Source organism: Archocentrus centrarchus, chromosome 11 (genome assembly GCF_007364275.1).
Source record: "Archocentrus centrarchus isolate MPI-CPG fArcCen1 chromosome 11, fArcCen1, whole genome shotgun sequence".
Lineage (NCBI taxonomy): Eukaryota > Metazoa > Chordata > Actinopteri > Cichliformes > Cichlidae > Archocentrus > Archocentrus centrarchus.
This window is the reverse complement of record NC_044356.1, coordinates 14,490,859-14,508,754: the sequence shown is the minus strand read 5'-3', so window position 1 is coordinate 14,508,754 and position 17,896 is coordinate 14,490,859.

Below are 17,896 nucleotides of genomic sequence, written 5' to 3'. Positions count from 1 at the left end.
GCTTCTTATTAAGATTTTGGTTTTTTTCTTTGATTTATATAAGGTCTCTAAATCAAGAGTATGGACAATATTAATTGATCACAGTGTGTTTAATGTTCTGTGTAATTCAGTTTGTATCAGTAATGCCAGTTGTTGCGCTGCCAGCTTTTAGGATTATCATAAATTAATTTTTAATTCAGGTCGGCTGAGCTCGGCGAGTGGAGTGAAGTCACGTGCGCAACTGCGCGCATCACACTGGGTTTTTTCAGCAGTCACATAATATAACATTCAGGCAGGAATCTACACACACTAACAGTGTTTTATGCACATTTCAGTTTGGTTCGTAACACATCCGATACCACGGAGAAGATAAACAAAAGTCATCCGGTCTGTGCGCACTGCTAAGAAATGATCCTCAATGAGCTGGTATCAAAATGTGGCTCTGCACATTCAGGGTGGGGACTGACCCTATATGTTCCCTTTTCTTAAAAATTCCGATCTTTGTAATGAAGTGATATTTTTCAGCGGTTGTTCTCGTTTATGCGACCTGCGTGAAACAGGCTAGGGGAAAGTAAGCTGGGTATTTTGTAGTCCATTTTCTGGACATTGTAGTTTCAACAGTGCAGACATCCGGCGTGACGTTATTAAGGAGTCCAGTTAGTGCGCGTGGATTCTCTGCGCACCGCGCCTCTCTTTTCCTTATCAAGTCCTTATCAGTTCTCCTGCAAACCTTTCCTTTTCCATCCAGATCAGGAAAAGTGTTTAGGTAAAAGAGTCAGAAGGTATTTTTAACTGGTCATACGTACCCATGATCAAGTGACCAATCTAACTGAGTCCGGCGCGCACACAGCCTTGCATTGGCTACCAAAATGCGCGTCATGGTTTCGTCAATCGGCTGCAAAATTAAGGAAACTTGAAGAAAAGTAACAGCAAGAAAGTAAGTCTGTAAATATGTGCTAATCCCAGGTTAAAGTATTAATTAATGACCAGTGATAAAGGAGAAATTGAAGCAGTGTGTTTTTGGACGTTAGCATGTGCGCAGCGTGCAGCTTTCAAATGGGCAATTAGCTTATAAGCCTCGACACACTAATTTAAACACGCAACAACCAGTAAGTAAGTAATTAATTATTATTTACCAGAAGCTTGGTTATGCCCAATGCACGAGCCATCTATAGAAGTTTTTCTTTTGATATAATCAATTTAAAATTTCAAATAATCAATGTTTCTAAAGAGAAAAAACATAGCTCACATGATGCACGGCTACAGTTATTCACCACCAGATGGCAACATTGTTCCATAATTTCTTGCACGTGTTAAACTAAATGGCAAAATGTCAGGAGATGAAGTGTTTCATGTCCCAGCTGAGCCCTCCCAAAAATGTGTCGATCACTGCCATATTAATAACCAGAAGGGCTCAAATAAGCACAGCTGTTATGAGACTGAAACACTGGACACTCTCCTGTTATCAGGGAAATTTCTTTTTAGGTTAAATATTTGTTAAATCTGCTTCTACTTTGAATTCCTTCCACAGTTTACTTCCATTTTCTTTCAAGGAAGCATCTTCAATAAAGGGAATGAGAGAAGAATCCCTTTGGGAATTGCAAAAAACCTCCCAATTCACACCTACAACTTGCTGTGGTCACACCTCAGACTGCCTTCATTATAATACATAAAATTTAAAATCTGCTATCATTCTTTATTATCAACCACTTGTAATTCCTTTTATTCATTTATAGAAGGATGCTGAAACCTCAAAAAGATTTTAAAAAAAAGCTAATCATCAATATAAGCCTCAACTCTTAATTCAGCTAAAAAATGTTCATGTGTTCACAGTTCATTTAGGATGTTCAGCAGGAAAATATTTATAATTAGATTATTTAATAAGTGAAATATGCTGCTGCTTAAGTGCAACTGAAAATTGTGGATTTGGGTTGCCAAAAATTGCTCAGAAATGCCCAGCGTGCTTGGGTGTGCAGTTCAACACATTGATACCCGTCTGCCTCATTAATGCTTACGTTAGTGTTTGTGTGTTTCAGTGTGTGCAGTGCATTATTTAAAAGCAAAAGCATCAATGGCACAGTCGAGGATTTCTATGTTTCAAGTTAAAATCTTGAGTTTAGAAGTACAAAAATATTTGCAATAAAATATACCAAAATGCACCAAATGTTATCCACTGGCCAAATTTAGAATATCATTGTTTTATAATTATTGATGAAAGCTGCTCTTACGTTGCACATGGGAAAAGTGTGAATTTCCCCTCAAGGAATCAATAAAATCCCAGGTTAACCGTTAATAATAATTCATAATTCATTTGCAATTTAGATTTTGCAGAGGAATTAACGCACAGTAATTGCAAGCACAAAGTATAAGTTAAGATAAAAGTAAATGTCAGGTGAGTTTGAAAGAGTAGTTTTGTATGAAGAGGAACGGGAATCCCCTTTTTCTTTCCCAGTACTTCCACTGATTTAATTCAGCTTGAAACCGTTCCACATTAGTGCTGCTCACTGATCACAAATACAGGTTTGTCGGTGCCCCAGGCAGATCCTCTGCTCCACACTATGTGTGTGTGCAGGTCCATAGCATCAGAAGTGATCGAAGGGTGAAGCTGAATTCACAGAGCAGAGCAGATGAGTGAGGTGTCCCTGTTGGAGCAGGACCACAGTTCTCAGGCCCTCTGTAGCCTCACACAGCTTGGCCTGAAAGCAGGATGTCGGTGTCCGTCCCTTTTGTTGTAGAGCCGATAACACAGCTCCGGACGGGAGTGTATTGTGGCCTGTGACCTCTGAGGTCAGGGGGTGAGGGAAGAGTGAACAGAGGCCAGGCTTTAAGGAGCCCTTGTGGAGTTCCTCTTTCTTCGACAGGACGCGTGGCTCACTAATTGAGGACCTACCTCCTCAAACCCCGAGTGTGAGGTGCTTGACACCCAAAAGTGACTGCTGCTGAGGAGTGCAGGGAGAGGGGGGAGACATAGGTGCTGAAAGGAGTGAAGAGTAATCTTTGTAGCTGTGTGGCTCAGCTCTTTGACTCTTATTCACAATTATTCTTTGTTTTTTTTTAACTTTTTAAAAAATTTATTATTGTTATTTTTGAGATTTCTGGGTAATGTTCTAGTCTATAAAATGTAAGTTTTATAACGAGTAACTAATAAATAATTTTTTTTCTACTATTAGGTAACTTATGTAAAGAAATTGTCAAAAATGCCTGACGCTTTTTATTCAATCTCAATATATGCATTTTAAAAATTATAATAAAGCTTAGAAATTTAAATATTTATTTACATTTTAGAAGCTAAAACTAGAAAATCTTTTAGTCTGTGTGAAACAATTTTTAAAGGCAAATACAAATGTATTAAAAAAAATAAATACAGTGAACATGAGACCATATTTTTGTTCTGATTATACCACATAAATATGAAAATAATGAACTATTGCTCTCCAGATCACGTGTGGCAGATTTTACACACTTTAATTTGATACGTGATGAAGGCTGCCAGATTTTCAGAGGAAATGGATGATGATTTACTCCCAGAGATGTCTCTAATAATCGGACAATCACTTCGAGACTGTGTTCATCTGCACAACTAAGAGCGGGGGGGGGGGGTTGAAAAGGCATGCCAAGTTGGCTGGGAACCTCGGCAGTGAGCTGTACCCACAGCCCTTCCTTCACCCTACCATCACAGCTCACTGGAATACAAACAGCCTTTGTGGCTGCTCCTGCTTGTTAATTCCAATTTGGATAAATGTGCGGGGTTTTTGTTTGTTTATTTGTTTGTTTTGTGTGTCTGATTTCTGTACTTAATACCACAATATTCAGGAATATAATTCCACGGAAATTGCACGCGTGTGTGTGTGTGTGTGTGTGTGTGTACAAATTTCTATTCTTACTTTTACATTCTAAAAAAATGATCATATTTACATTTTTCAAAGGTGTTTCAGTGACAGTGAGGAATGTAGTCTTTATTAAACAGGCTGAAGAGGTTTAGGCTTAAGATCTGCTCGTTGTAGCCTGCTATCAAAACTGTGGAGAAGGAAGGCGTAACCTTTTGGACTTTCTTGTGTATTTTGCGCCAGTAAGCGTTACGTTTTAAGTCAATGGATTGGATCACATCATGAAATCCACAGGTGAGGTCTGAAGCCTCGCCAGTTTTGCAGGCTTGTTACTGACAAAGACTTTACCCTTGGCTTGATATACCAAACTGGTTAAGATGAGAGTCCTTACACAGAGTTAGGATAACAGCATTTCCAGTGTTGAATAACTGAGACAATGGTAAATTATACTTATGTTTTTAAAGACCTCTCAATCTGTTCATCATCTGTTTTTAAATGGATGAAATCAAAATGTTTTACTTCTTAATGCTCAAAGATAAAGGAAAATTATTGAGAATTGATGGATGGTTTTTATGCAGTGTTTTGACTGCTCCAAACTAGAGCTAAAGGGAGTTTGAGACCCTGGATCTTGACCAGAAACATCACTGACAAAGCACTGTTCAAGCTCCAAATGTACAAGGCCAGAAATTGCACACTATTGCTTTTTAAAGAGAAACCTGATGAGGTGATGGCCATTAAAGACAAAACTATTTCTCATAAAAGGTAAAATAAGGAGGTGTCTGTGCTGCTTTTTCTTTTGTTTGCAACACTGTACTGTTTCTCATCATTACATATTTAATGCAAGCATTTCCCCCTTTTTTTAAATGTGTTCATTTTCAGTCCTTTCTGTGTCTCATTCTGTCCAAATTAAACCGCCACAGCCCTACAGTTAAACCAATTAGGCCTGGCTCCAGATTATGATTATATGTCAGTCTGTATTACTTTTTAAAAAATTAATCATTCATTACAAACAATCAAATATCAAAAGCAGCCATTAGCTTCTGCTTAGCCTAAAGCAAATGTGTGCTGAGGATGCAGCAGCTGGATGCAGCTGTATCAGTTTCTCAGCCCGATGAAAAGTGTGGGCCGCCTGCAGACTGCAGCTTTCAGATCAGCTCTACTAGGGTTTAATATTTTTCCCGAAAATGACATGAATCAAATCCCGGGAAATGACGAGCCATTTCCCGGGAATCCCGGGAAAAAGTTTATTTATTTTTTTATTTTAATTAGGCCTTCTGTAGCCTGTGTCGGCCTTAACCTATTGTGATATTGTAGAGGTAGCTTTCCAGCTATGTCCTGTTATGCCCAGTAGGGGGCAACGTCGGCTTGATTAACGCAATAAAACCTACATCTCGACATTCGAGTGCTCGAGCTATGCGGTGTTGTATCGTTCCTCAACACTCCCTTAACAAATATAATTCGAATATTCCTCCATTGTACATGGAATTATAACAAGATATTTTACAACTGCTGGTGCAAAACAATACGGTTCATCTCCACACAGCATTGATAAAGGCTCAGCCACGCTGTCGTGGCGACATCTGTTGCGCTATATCTCCACCAGTGGAACGCTGCAGTCCTGTCGCCAGATCTCAGTCTTAAGGGGGGGCTTATGAAATCCAGCGGGGGGGCACCACTATTATTAGCTTGATTAGTGATATGGCTTGGGTGGGCGGGCCAGGGCGGGCCCAAGCGTATCAATGGGCGGGCACGGCCCCCTAGGGCCCGCCCATAGCGACGGGTCTGGAACGCTGTAATAGTCATTGAAAAGTTAACTACCGTACTACACTATAATATGGCATAACACAGGGCCTTGAGTAATGCACTACGACTTGGTCATTGCCATTCTGGCAACAGCAAATTTATAACACCGTGTCTGAGGGTTAAAGTAGGTTCGCTGTGAATCGTCTATTGAAAAACTGGCCAATCCTTATAGCCTAAAAAATATACATTTTACTCAACTCCATTTTAAAAGCGAAATATGTTAAAGCAATCTATTTCATGATAATTTCTTCACACATTAGGCCCGTATCCTAATTCATGATTGTTAGTAAGCGGCTGCAAACGAGGAAAAGAAACACTCGAAGTTAAACAGATATTTCTTTATTGTTCAGGGCAGGCATATTTTATAGGCTATATAATGCAATATAACAATATATAATAATATAAAATTATATAATATAAAATACCTTAGGGTAAACACATTGCCTACGATTTCAACAAATTAAAGAGGAAAAAAGTACAACTGTGTAATACCTCTATTAAAACGCTTGAGGTGAAGGCTGAAGCCTTAAACGGAGGCTGAACGTGCCTGAAATGAAGAGCAATTCTTTTCGCATTAAACGCACCCTTCTCTCAATAATTCCTTAAATTTAACATTCTGAAGCTTTCTTTTCTTTCTGAAAGTCAAATCGACGCGCGCGACTTTTTTCCCGGTTTCCCGTCTAACGTTTCCCGGGAAACGGGAAATGGTTCTGATCGCATTTCCCGGGAATCCCGGATCCCGGGATTAAACCCTAAGCTCTACTGATATAATGGCTTCTTAAGTCTGAGCCAATTAGACCCCACAGGGCTCAGGGAGTGGCTGTTTTCTCACTGCACCAATTTGCGCTGGGGGTGGGAGGGCTGATTGACAGGCAGCCGCGTGAAAACACAGAGACAAATAGGTTATAATTTGAACCTGTGGAGGTGCTATATGGAGGACGGGGCAGCCTGCGTGGGAAACAGTTTATGTGGGCGTATCATTTACTGGAGTTTTAACTTTGGAAGGAATCATTCAGGCACTTTTGATCAGTTTAAATATTTGTACCGCTGAGGTACTTTCTGAAAACTGTTTCATTTCAGCACTTTCTTGATCATTTTGATCAAGAAATCTTTATGTTTAAACAATTGTTTTATGTTTATGTTCATTTGATCTGAAATTCTCCTTCCCAGTTTCTTTACAGTTGCAACCTGTTAAACCTCTCTTTTTTTATTTCTTTCATTTTTTAAATATATAGATTTTAGATGTGTGACTCCACAACAGCAGCAAAATGATTTTGGTCTTTATTTCTTTAATCATTTAAAAAATAATATGTTCCCTTGGCTGCAAGATGAGAAGAAATGTTTGAAAATATAATAAAAATAAGATAAAGCAGAATGTCTTATTATTTGTACTGAAGTGTAAATAATTGCAATCATTAAAAATATCCTTAAATGCCTGGGTCTAATTTGGAGCTTTCTGTTCATTTAGAAAGGACAAATAAAATAAAGCATTTTCATTTCAAGATCAACATGATGATTATCCGTGTTAAAAATCAGTAAATTATTAGGAGAACGCTTAGGATTGCATTTAAAAATTAATTGTATTTGTGGTCACGTTTTGCGTGTTCAGACATCACAATGTTGCTCAGTAGCTGCAGTTGCTGCAGAGCTCCAGCAGGAGGCACCAGGACCTGAAGTTGTACCACCAAAATGACTGCATGGGAGTCATGTCTTTTGAATATTCATCCTCTGTTTGTGCGTTAAAATGTCCTGAGGGTGACTGTCAATGCTCACATCAGCATCATACAAGTCTGTGTGTTCTCACAGCTATTGCTCTAAAATGACTCCCCTAACATTTTTGTGACCACCTAACCCCATTTTTAGTGACATAGGGTAACATTGTTATGCTTTGTGTGATATTTAGTGTATTTAGCTGTGGTGGGTGGGGAGTATTATTTAATTTCTCATGTAGACGACAGTAAACACTCGACTGGATGTGAGGAGGGAGAGAAATAGCAACAAAAGGTTCCTGCAGTTTCAAACCAGTGATATGCGATTACATGATCAGCATCTCATGTTGTCACTGCATAACTGCAGTGAGCCTCAGTCTTAAAACGCATTAGCTGGTTAAAACTCACACCACATCCCCCTCATTTCCTGATTTTTTTTTTAACACTTGCAGTCTTAGGTTTCAACCAACAATGTTGTCTGATGCCTTTAGTCACAAATGATTTCTCTTGTGACCCCCTTAATCCTGGCCGTGTACAGTTAGGTGCATAATTTGCTGGACAAAGACACATTTTCTGCAATTTGGCTTGCAGTAGGCACACCATCATGGAGGATTTTAAAGTGCCAGACTTTCCGCTTTAATTCAAGGGGGATTACAAGCATGTTGCATTAACTGTTTAGGAATTACAGCCATTTTTTTATACACAATCCCCTATTTTTCAGAGGCATAATTGCATAATTCTAAATATAAGGGTCATTTTTAATACTTTGATGAAAATCCCTTACAGTCACGGACTGCCATGGACATTACCAAATGCTTTGTTTTCTCCCTTGAGATGCTCTGCTAGCCCTTTACTGTAGCTACCTTCAGCTGCTGCTTATTTGTGGGTCTTTCTGTATTCAGTTTTGTATTAAATAAGCATGCTCTGTTGGGTTGAAAATTTGCTTTGGGTAATTATCCATATGTACTGTGAAGCTCTGTCTGATCAGTTTTGCAGCATTTGGCTGAATCTGAGCAGAGAGTTTAGCCCTGTACACTTCACAATTCATCCTGCTACTTTTATCAGGAGTCACATCATCAATAAACACTAGTGACCCACTTCCACTGGCAGTCATACATGCCCAGGCCATGAAATTACCTCCACCGTGGTATGTAGACCTGCGTGGAATTTGTCTGTTCTCCCCACACTTGTGCTGTTTATTTGTGTTATTTATTTTATATTTTTGTGAGCTCCCGTCAACCAGCACAAAAGATTCAAGAGTTTCTCCTCCTGGTTAAACAAATGTTTTTGTTTGTTAAAATGTAAGCAGTGGTAATTGATGGAGTCTAAATTAACTAGTCCATTTACTGTTGAGTAGATACAAACATACGGTACCAGTGTTTTATAAGATTTTATAGTGATAAGGTTTTATTTTGTAAAATAAGAAGTAGTGTCAGTTAAAAGTACAGAATTCGCTTCTGAAAACTATTAATTAGCATGAAATTGAAACAGGTAAAGTAAAGGTTTGACACATGAATTCACATTTTCCTATTTCCAGAACTGTGCAAAACACGCTAATAAATTACTGGATATGACTCTCTAAATGCAGCTGGTTCATCATAATTTTCTCTGCCATCCTATTCCTATTTGTCCATATTTTATTGCGTTGATTTTAAACAGTTGGTACCCGATCTTATTTATCCACCAGTTAAACAGATGTATCCATCAAACGTGAGATTACGACACATTTCACCAAACAGTCGCCTAAAAACGTTATAATCGCCACTGAGTTTTTCTTGTGCCGTGTTGGAACATTAACATGTGAAAGCACAGAGTTCCTGTGAACTTATTTGACCTCTGACCTCCCCTCTATGTTTCACAGACAACAAATAGATGCAGCTGGGATGGAGGGTTCCCAGTTGGTTCTCACCCACAGGCTGACTGGGAGATGTCTGCTCACAAGCAACACTGAGTGAGTAAGTATAAGTGATTATTATAAGTGGTTGTAACTTCTTGAGACACATTCTTTGTAGCCCCTGATACACTTCATGTAGTGTAAACATATTGGAGGCCCGGCCAGTCTGAAAAAACACAGTAGACACAGCTGAAATTCAAACAGTAGAAGCCAGATATTTCAAACTAGATTTAATATCAAAAATACCTGCTCAGACATATACTTAATTACCTGAAGAGGGCGCTGTGTTAAATTGAGAGGAAAATTACACACTACACATTTTATGATGTACACAATCCAGCAGCTCGTAAACTCACATATTGAATCAGCCAATCGTGTGGCAGCAACTCAGTGCACTTTAGTCATGTTTATATGGTTTAGATGACCTTCTGAAGTTCAAACCGGAATGGAGAAGAAAGGTTATTTAAGTGACTTTGATTGTGGTGCCGGACAGGCTGGTCTGAGTATTTCAGAAACTGCTAATCTGGTGTAATTTTCCCACACAGTCAACTCTGGGGTTTACAAAGAATGGTCTGAAAAAGAGAAAATATCCAGTGAGCAGCAGTTCCCTGGGAGAAAACACCTTGTTGAGTCTCAATCTCGATCCACATTTTGATAGTAGGATCAGAATTTGGCATAAACAACAACTGCCTTGTATCAATGGTTCAGGCTGCTGGTGGTGGTGAAAAGGTGTGGGGGATATTTCCTTTTTTTGGGCCCCTTCTTATAAACTGAGCATCGTTGAAACTCCACAACCTACCTGAGTATTGTTGCTGAACCATCAATCCCTTTATGGCCACAAAGCTCAGATCATCTCAAACTGGTTAGTTGAACATCACAATGAGCTCACTGAACTCAAATGGGCTCCACAGTCACCAGATCTCAGTCCAATAGAGCTCCTTTGGGATGCGGTGGAACGGGAGATTCGGTGTACACGTGGACGTAGCCTTAAAGACACTTAAAAACACTGCCAGTCTTGCATCCACCATGTAAAAACATGTATTACATTTTTACAGTTACGCACTTATAAATATGATGGAATCTGAAATGTAAAAGTCATGTCTCAGGAGCCTTTAGACACAGAGGAGAGTTCCTGTTCAGTGACTCAGATTACCAGAAATTAGGTTGTTTGTGTCAGCATCCACACCTAACTTTAAACCTTAATAAAGTTTAAACTGGTGAGTTATTAAAAATATAAATAAAAGAAAATCAAACTCCTATACAGCTGTTATGAAGGAGGAAATTATCTGTAGAGATCAAAACAGTTCTTTCTACCAGGATGCAAACATATTTATTTCTGTAAAGCTGTGCACTTTAAGATGGAGTCTCTGGGGACTGACTCAGTATTAGAGCCAGCCTCAAGTGTCCACTAGAGAAATTGCAGTTTCTACTAACTACTTTATGAAAGAAAAGGAGACAAAGCTGTCCCATAATTTAAAGTGACGCACCATCCACAAACACAGAGACATAGATCGTCATGAAAATTGCTGCATTTTCAATCATAAGAAATAACCTGCTAATATAACCATATGGTTTAAACATTAAACAGTACACTGGTGTAGGAACATCTACACATTATGAAGCTGTCGTCTTGAGCAGAGGACTTTGTAGCGTGATCTACAAATGAAGATCATTAGCTACATGGAAATAATCACAGTGAAGTTGAAGTTGAGATTGTACACTGATGTATTTCCAGCCTTTAGGATCTTCATTAATCATTTTTATTTCAGCCACAGATAGTGTAAGTGTTAATAAAGAGAGCCAACGTGGATCAACGTGGAAGAGAAAATATGAGCGAACAGGAGGGTTAGCAGCTAATCTCAATTTAACAGCCATTTCATTTCACCACCCTGACTGATACGCTGTGTTCATTTTCAAACTCGGTAATGGAGTCCTTGGTTGTCCATGTTCATATCAGCCTAGGTGAAGGAACTATGATTCATAATATTGTAGTCTGACCACAGCAGAACCTGTTAACGTCTGCTGGTAAGCCCTACTGTACATCTGAGCACCGCAGCTCTCTTTCACCTCATGATGTTTTCCGGTGATCATGAAAAGACATAAATCATTTTACGGGAGCCATTGTCTCTTTATCCCAGATGTTCTTCCTTGACAAAGCTGGCTATACAGTACCCACAATGCACGTAAACAGGTTGGAGACACAAGTGTCTCATGCTGTTAGCAGTAGACATGCACTGATCGACCAGCCAGGGACCAAAGTTGGATGATTTACAGTGTTCTCAGCCCTGACCGGTGACCAGCCAGTCAACCGGTCTGTTTCGTGCATGTGCAACACACGCACAGCAGCGCAGGCCACACTCAGAACCTACACACTAATATGTCATTAGCATGGAAGCTCTTCACTGTGACTGAAGACACAAAGTCCACCAAAGCAAACTGTAAGGGGGACCACCACGAACCCGCTTTAAAGCTGAGGTACTGATTTAAATTCTTTACTCAAGTAAAAGTGAAAAAGTACAGACTAAATTTGTACTCAAAATATAAAAGTAAAAAGTAGTTCTTTGAAAGGCATTTCTACCAGCTATTTTTTTTGCCAAGCTAACTGAACCTCATGTCATATTAATATCATACTAAAAATAATATTAATACAAGGGAATGTGAGCCTCGTTTCAACTTAAATTCTTATTCCAATGAGCATCTGTTAGCTACAAAACAAGCAGATAAAAACAAAGGGAATTTTTAAAAAAAAAGCTCTATTTGCTTGTGCCTATGATGGGTGAATTTGCCCTGACACCTAAACAGAAAGATGAGTGTAGTCAGGGCTTAACGTGAGATTCGGCAGGTGTGAAAACCCTAAGACTGTTTGTGGTGGTGCAGTGTGGGGGAAAATAATCACTTAGAAACAAATGACAGTAATTTCTATTGTGAGCTCCAGTAGATTTTGTGTACAGGCTGTGATCAGCTGACCTGTCCTGCTGCTTCTCTTTGTGGGTTTACACAACTGAATTCAACACGATAGAAGCAGATATTGCATGAGCTAGCACAGCTGATTTCCAATCAGCATCATCAGCTTAATAAATTGATCTCTGCTACCTGTAGTGTAACCTAACATTGACCGTGAACACCATAGCTGCTCTGCACTAGTCCAACATCATGCATTACTGTAAACCTCACAGACCGCAAACTAACCAGTGTAACCTGCATTAAACTGAGTATTTTCATGGAACATTTGAATAGCAAAAAGTTTGCTTATTTCAGTTTGTTTTGCAGCAAGTTTCAGAATATAAAAAACATAATTCAGCTACACATCCTGTTCAAAAGACTCATTACATGTAAGCTTTAAGTATCCCAGTTTATCAAATGTCACTGAGCAGTCCTTACCTTTAAATCTAACCTCTCTCCCTCCTTTCCTGTCATTCTTAAATCTGTCTCCATCTCTGAGTGAAGTTATCTCTCATTCTTTTCTCTCCCCGGGAGATACAGCAGCTGGAGCTTTAGCTAGGAGACACACTGTGTGACAAACTGCACAGAAACACTTTGTATGCTTGCTGATATTTGTGAAGCTGTTTGAGAAGCTGCATTTGAAATTACCTTCCAATAAAAAGTCCACTTTAACCCCTGAGTAGAGTACAATAAATTAGATTATATGCATAAATTATTGTTTGTTTGTTTGGGTTTTTTTTGCATCTTTCATCTCTTTGTGTGCAATAAGCACTGATGATGGATTTTTCAATGGGCTTTTCTTTTATGCTGCTCTTTCCTCTTTTTAGGTTCAAATTAGTTTGATATTTGAAGGCGCGCAGTGACGGGAAATAATAATTCCCCTCAAATGTCTTAAACCTAAAGTAACGAGAATGTTCTGAAAATGTAAGGAGTGGAAAATAAAAAGTTGGCAGCAAAATAAATACTCAAGTGAAGTACAGCTCACTGAAAATTCTACTTTTGTACAGTAACTGTTTGTACGTCTGGTGAAAGTACATCTTTCTAACTCCACCCCCTCAGATTTTTTTGTTGTTGTCATTTTTCACAATTATAGTCATCAGTTTTGACCAGCATCAACATCATTTGAAGACCTCTGAAGCTACAAACACTTGATGCAAGCAGTGAGGCTCCCCAGCACCTTCAAAGAGACCCTGAGGTGTAAACTTCATTGTGACTCCTCATCACTGGTTTCTTGTAGTTGTAGCATATACCGGTAAATAACTTTTAGAGAAAAATGATCCAGTGATGCTGATAATTTAATCTCTGAGAATAAAAAAATAAAGAGCAGAAGGAGGTCTGACAGAAGACTGTAATATGATGCAGTATTTACCTTTTTTCCTGTTCTGTTAATCAGTCATGCATCTTAATCATCTCGACCCCCATGTGGGTTGATTCTGCTGGCCTACACGGTGCAATTCAACCAAGAGAGCTCAGCGTGCATGTGTACATATTTTCAGCATGTGTAAATCAGTGTTATTTTTTTCACACCACGAAAGCAGCTTAATGTTTTGTATCTTTAAGGTTCCCGTTCTTATGCTGTTTGTTTGTTTCTTAACCGTGGCACGCATGTGTGCCGCACACATCTGGTTTAGAGCAGATTTACACGATCAGCGGGTGAGACGCCGTTCCACCAAAGAAAACCACGGTGCACCTTAAACGTGTTATTCAAAGACTCACATGGATGCACCAGACAGACACATTCTTGCACGCAGTCGGACGCAGACCCGCACAGGCGAGACTCAGACATGCAAACGACACGGCGCACACTTTCTCACAGTGCTATCCAGACACACACACTCCCACAGTGTGACGCAGACAATTTGAAGGGCCTCATCTCGCCAGCCTTTCTTTGCCTGTCTGCTCTGTCTGACCCAGCCTTTTTATATGTCTAATTAAGTAGTCAGACCCTCCAGCGTGCCATGACATACTCATGGCTGATTTCTAGCCATGTTTTGTGCCAGTGTCTTCGTCTGGATGGATTGTTTTTTTGTTTTGTTTTTTCATCGCAATCTATGAGATATTGTTTTCCCATCGAGCTCACCGCCCCTCTGTCAGTCTGAGGGATAATTCAGAAAATGTTCAACAGAGCCCACTAGATGTTTTTTTTCATGGAAAACCAGCGAGTGAATGACTTCTGGGCTGGAAAATAAAATTCAGACAATGTCCATGTGTGGGGAAAGGGTTAGCTGAGCATTCCCATGTATGATCTCTAACAATGTGGCAACAAAAAGTAAGTTCAAGAGATTCTTGTGTGTTCAGTCTTCATTGTTTTTGCCCAAGCCTGAGCATATCTGCATTAAGAAATTAGCAATTAAACTGTTTTTTTTTTTTTTTTTTTGCATTTTTGGCCACAGTGGCTTTTTATCATAGTGGAGAGAGACAGGAAATGGGGAAAGATACAGGGGAAGACACGCAGGCAAATTGGCAACAGGCCTGGATGCGAACCCGCGCCGCCCGCACCGCAACGCGGCATTTGTATCTGGTCGCCGGCTTCACCACTAAGCCACCCAGGCGCCCAGCAATTAAACTTTGATGAGTCTGAGCACACAGACCGCTGGGGACCGGCGACACACTTCATCCTCTTGCCCGGCCGTCCGTGGAAAACTTCCTCTTTGACCCCTGCTAACTGAGTCCCGACCTCTGAGCTTTCATCACAAAGGAGACCAAGAGGTTAAACTCCAGGAAACCAGCAGGTCAACGACCTCTTTATCCAGCCTTGACCCCCTGGCAGCCACCAGGATGTTTCAATCTGATATTTGTCTGTTATTTCACCAAAACGCACTCCTATCAAGACATTATAAATTATGTCAGACGCTACGAAAACTATAAACAAGCTGAAAAGTTTTTATTTGATTGGACATTTTGTTTCTCTTGCAGCTGCCACTTTCCATAAAACAACTGTTAGATGGCAGAAAGTAACTATGTGCATTTACTTGAGTAAAATATCCTGGGGGGTTCATATTGTACCTTTTACTCTTTCATTTGAGTGGCAGCCAAACTTATGAGCTAGACTCAGATGAACTCTTAGTATTTAAAACTGTATGATCATCTTAATGTGCTTAATTTATGTTACCGCGGTTGTGCCCATTTGCCGAGGACTGCTCCATTGCAGTCCCCCGAAATCCCAAATGCTCGATATGGATGATGTTGTGCGTCAGTTTAATGCTGATTGGCTGACGAATGGACTGAACAGGAAAGGGAGTGAGCGGAGTTCGCTGGGAATGGGAGAAATGAGGAAAAAACCATTGACGATTGAACTGAGGATTGAAGATGTTTTCACTTAAATAACTTCAAGTTAAAAATCTTTAAATCTTTATAAAAATGTAGATTTCTAATGAATTTTTAATAAGAATGGAGCACTGCTCATGGTGCTGCTACATTGACTTAAATATTTCATCCCCTGCTCACTGTCCACTTCATCAAGAATTAATAGTATTAAATCAGGCGTGTGAGTCAGCATAAAAACCAGCCAGAAGGATTTCACAGGTGTCTTTATGGGAAATCCCAAAAGGCCTGTGAGGAAGCAGAGCAACAATCAGAGGGATCAGAGGTCAAACAACTTGTGGATTTAAAAGGCCATGAACAGGGGTCACACAGAGCAGCCTCCTCCTATGCCTCGCAAATACACATGCACGAATGCAAACACTTAAATGTGTGTAGAGAAGTGATGAAGTAGGGAGGAAGTGACCATTGTCTGTGTTCCCTGAGGTCAGACCTCAGCTCAACTGCATATCCCCCACCAGCTTCATGCCCTTCTTCTAATTCATTTAATTTATTAGGTGAAAGATGTTGCCTCTCTGAATTGAAGAAATTTGTCTAAAACTGGAATATACAAAGAAGAGTGCAAACACTGTATTTCACCAGCTTTTATATTATCCTGGAGGAATGGTCTTTAATGGATAGGTCTGAGAAATATTATTTTCACAATGCAGGGGGGGGCAGAAAAAATGTAACAGCTGCTTTACTGGGAATTAAACTGTTGCTGTTGAGTGGTTCGTGCTTTGATCACTGAGCTACCGGGCATCTTAGAAATACGTGAGGAAGTCTGTAGCGTTGTCACTTCTGATCAGCAGGAAATTTACAGTGTTTTGTCATCAGCTGCTTTTTATCTAATCATTTCTTTAAAGCTTTTTACCTCTAGCTACACAGTGACTTAAACACATAGATATATTTCATGCCAGTTATACCAAGATTCAGTGCATTTAAATGTACTTTGGATTAAACATATTGTTGAAGTCAATTTCAGCTCCAAATCTATGGAGATTTAACCATTTATGAAAGATTTTTGGTTCACAAGTATATTTGGAGCCGAAATTGACTTTAAGAATACAGTCGTCCCTCGTTATATCGCGGTTCACTTATTGCGGCTTGACTGTATCACGGATGAAAAAAAATATTACTAATTATGTTCCACGGAGTTTTCAGTATACTGTGGGATTTTTAGGTATTTCTGTAACACATAACTATGTTCATCACTCAGATGAAGAGATCAATTATGCCTACGCCAGTAGTGGAAATAGAAGTTACGGCTGAGGGCGAAGATACTGCACCACCTTCATCGCCATCAGTACTGCACAGCTACATAATTCATCATCTTCATCATTCAAGTTGTGGTAAGAGAGTGGGAAAGGTTTATATGAGTGTGGGAAGGGTTTATAAAGCCTTAAAATATATATAAATAATAAAATAAATATAACGCCACTACTTTGCGGATTTTCACCTATCGCGGGGGGTCTCTGGAACGTAACCCCCCGTGATAGGTGAGGGATCAGTGTATGTTTGATCCAAAGTTACTCATGTTTAGGGATATGCTTTATGTTATTTCTTCTGAGTCACTTTGCTTCGGTGTTGACTCCAACTGGTGATGTCCTTCTTTTACAATTACTCTTCAGTAGTAAATGGCCTTTTGATTAATGACCATTTCCTCAGTTTTTAGGGGAGTTTTCTCTCAGTTCAGTTTCATTTGAACAATAGATACACTGAGAATGGATGAAGCCATAGTTTAAGTCAGTCAGGATTCTTTGTCGTTTTGTCTTCATCACCTCAACACGCAGACAGGGATTTGCTGTTGAACTTGAACCCAGTCCCCTCACACTGCCTGATTTCACGGTGGCAGCCTCGAACCCCCTGGCACCTCCCCTCGTCTCCCCCCTCCTCAGCACCATGCCTGCCTTTGTGAAGCTGTCTTTCTTGACTTTCCGCATCCCCCGTCTGGCCCTCTGCAGCCTCTCCTCCAGCTCAGCTCCCCCACCCTCCCGCACAGCCATTCTTCACTTCTGGGTCGGGGGGCTCTAGGAGACGGCCTATGGAGACTCGCAATACAGAATGCTAATCAGGCCCTCGGCGGCACTTCCCACGATTTTCCTCCCAGACATGGTCTTTTGTTTTGTTATTGATTCCATCGTAATCAGACGGTTCCCGTAACTTTCCTGCTGTCTGGAGGCCGAGCTGCACTGCTGACTGCAACAGAGGGCCTACCTGTCATATGGCACATTCATTCAGGATTTATTTTTTCTTTAAAGTCAATACGTTGGCTATTAATTCTCACGTTTACCGCAGCTATTGTGGCGCCTATAAGCTTACAGTAATGGTGGGATGTTAAAATACATTGAAGATGCCACTTTTTGCAGCATAAATTCCCTGCAAATACACTGAATTTAGACAAATGCACAAACTGAGAAATGTTCATAATATTTTAATTG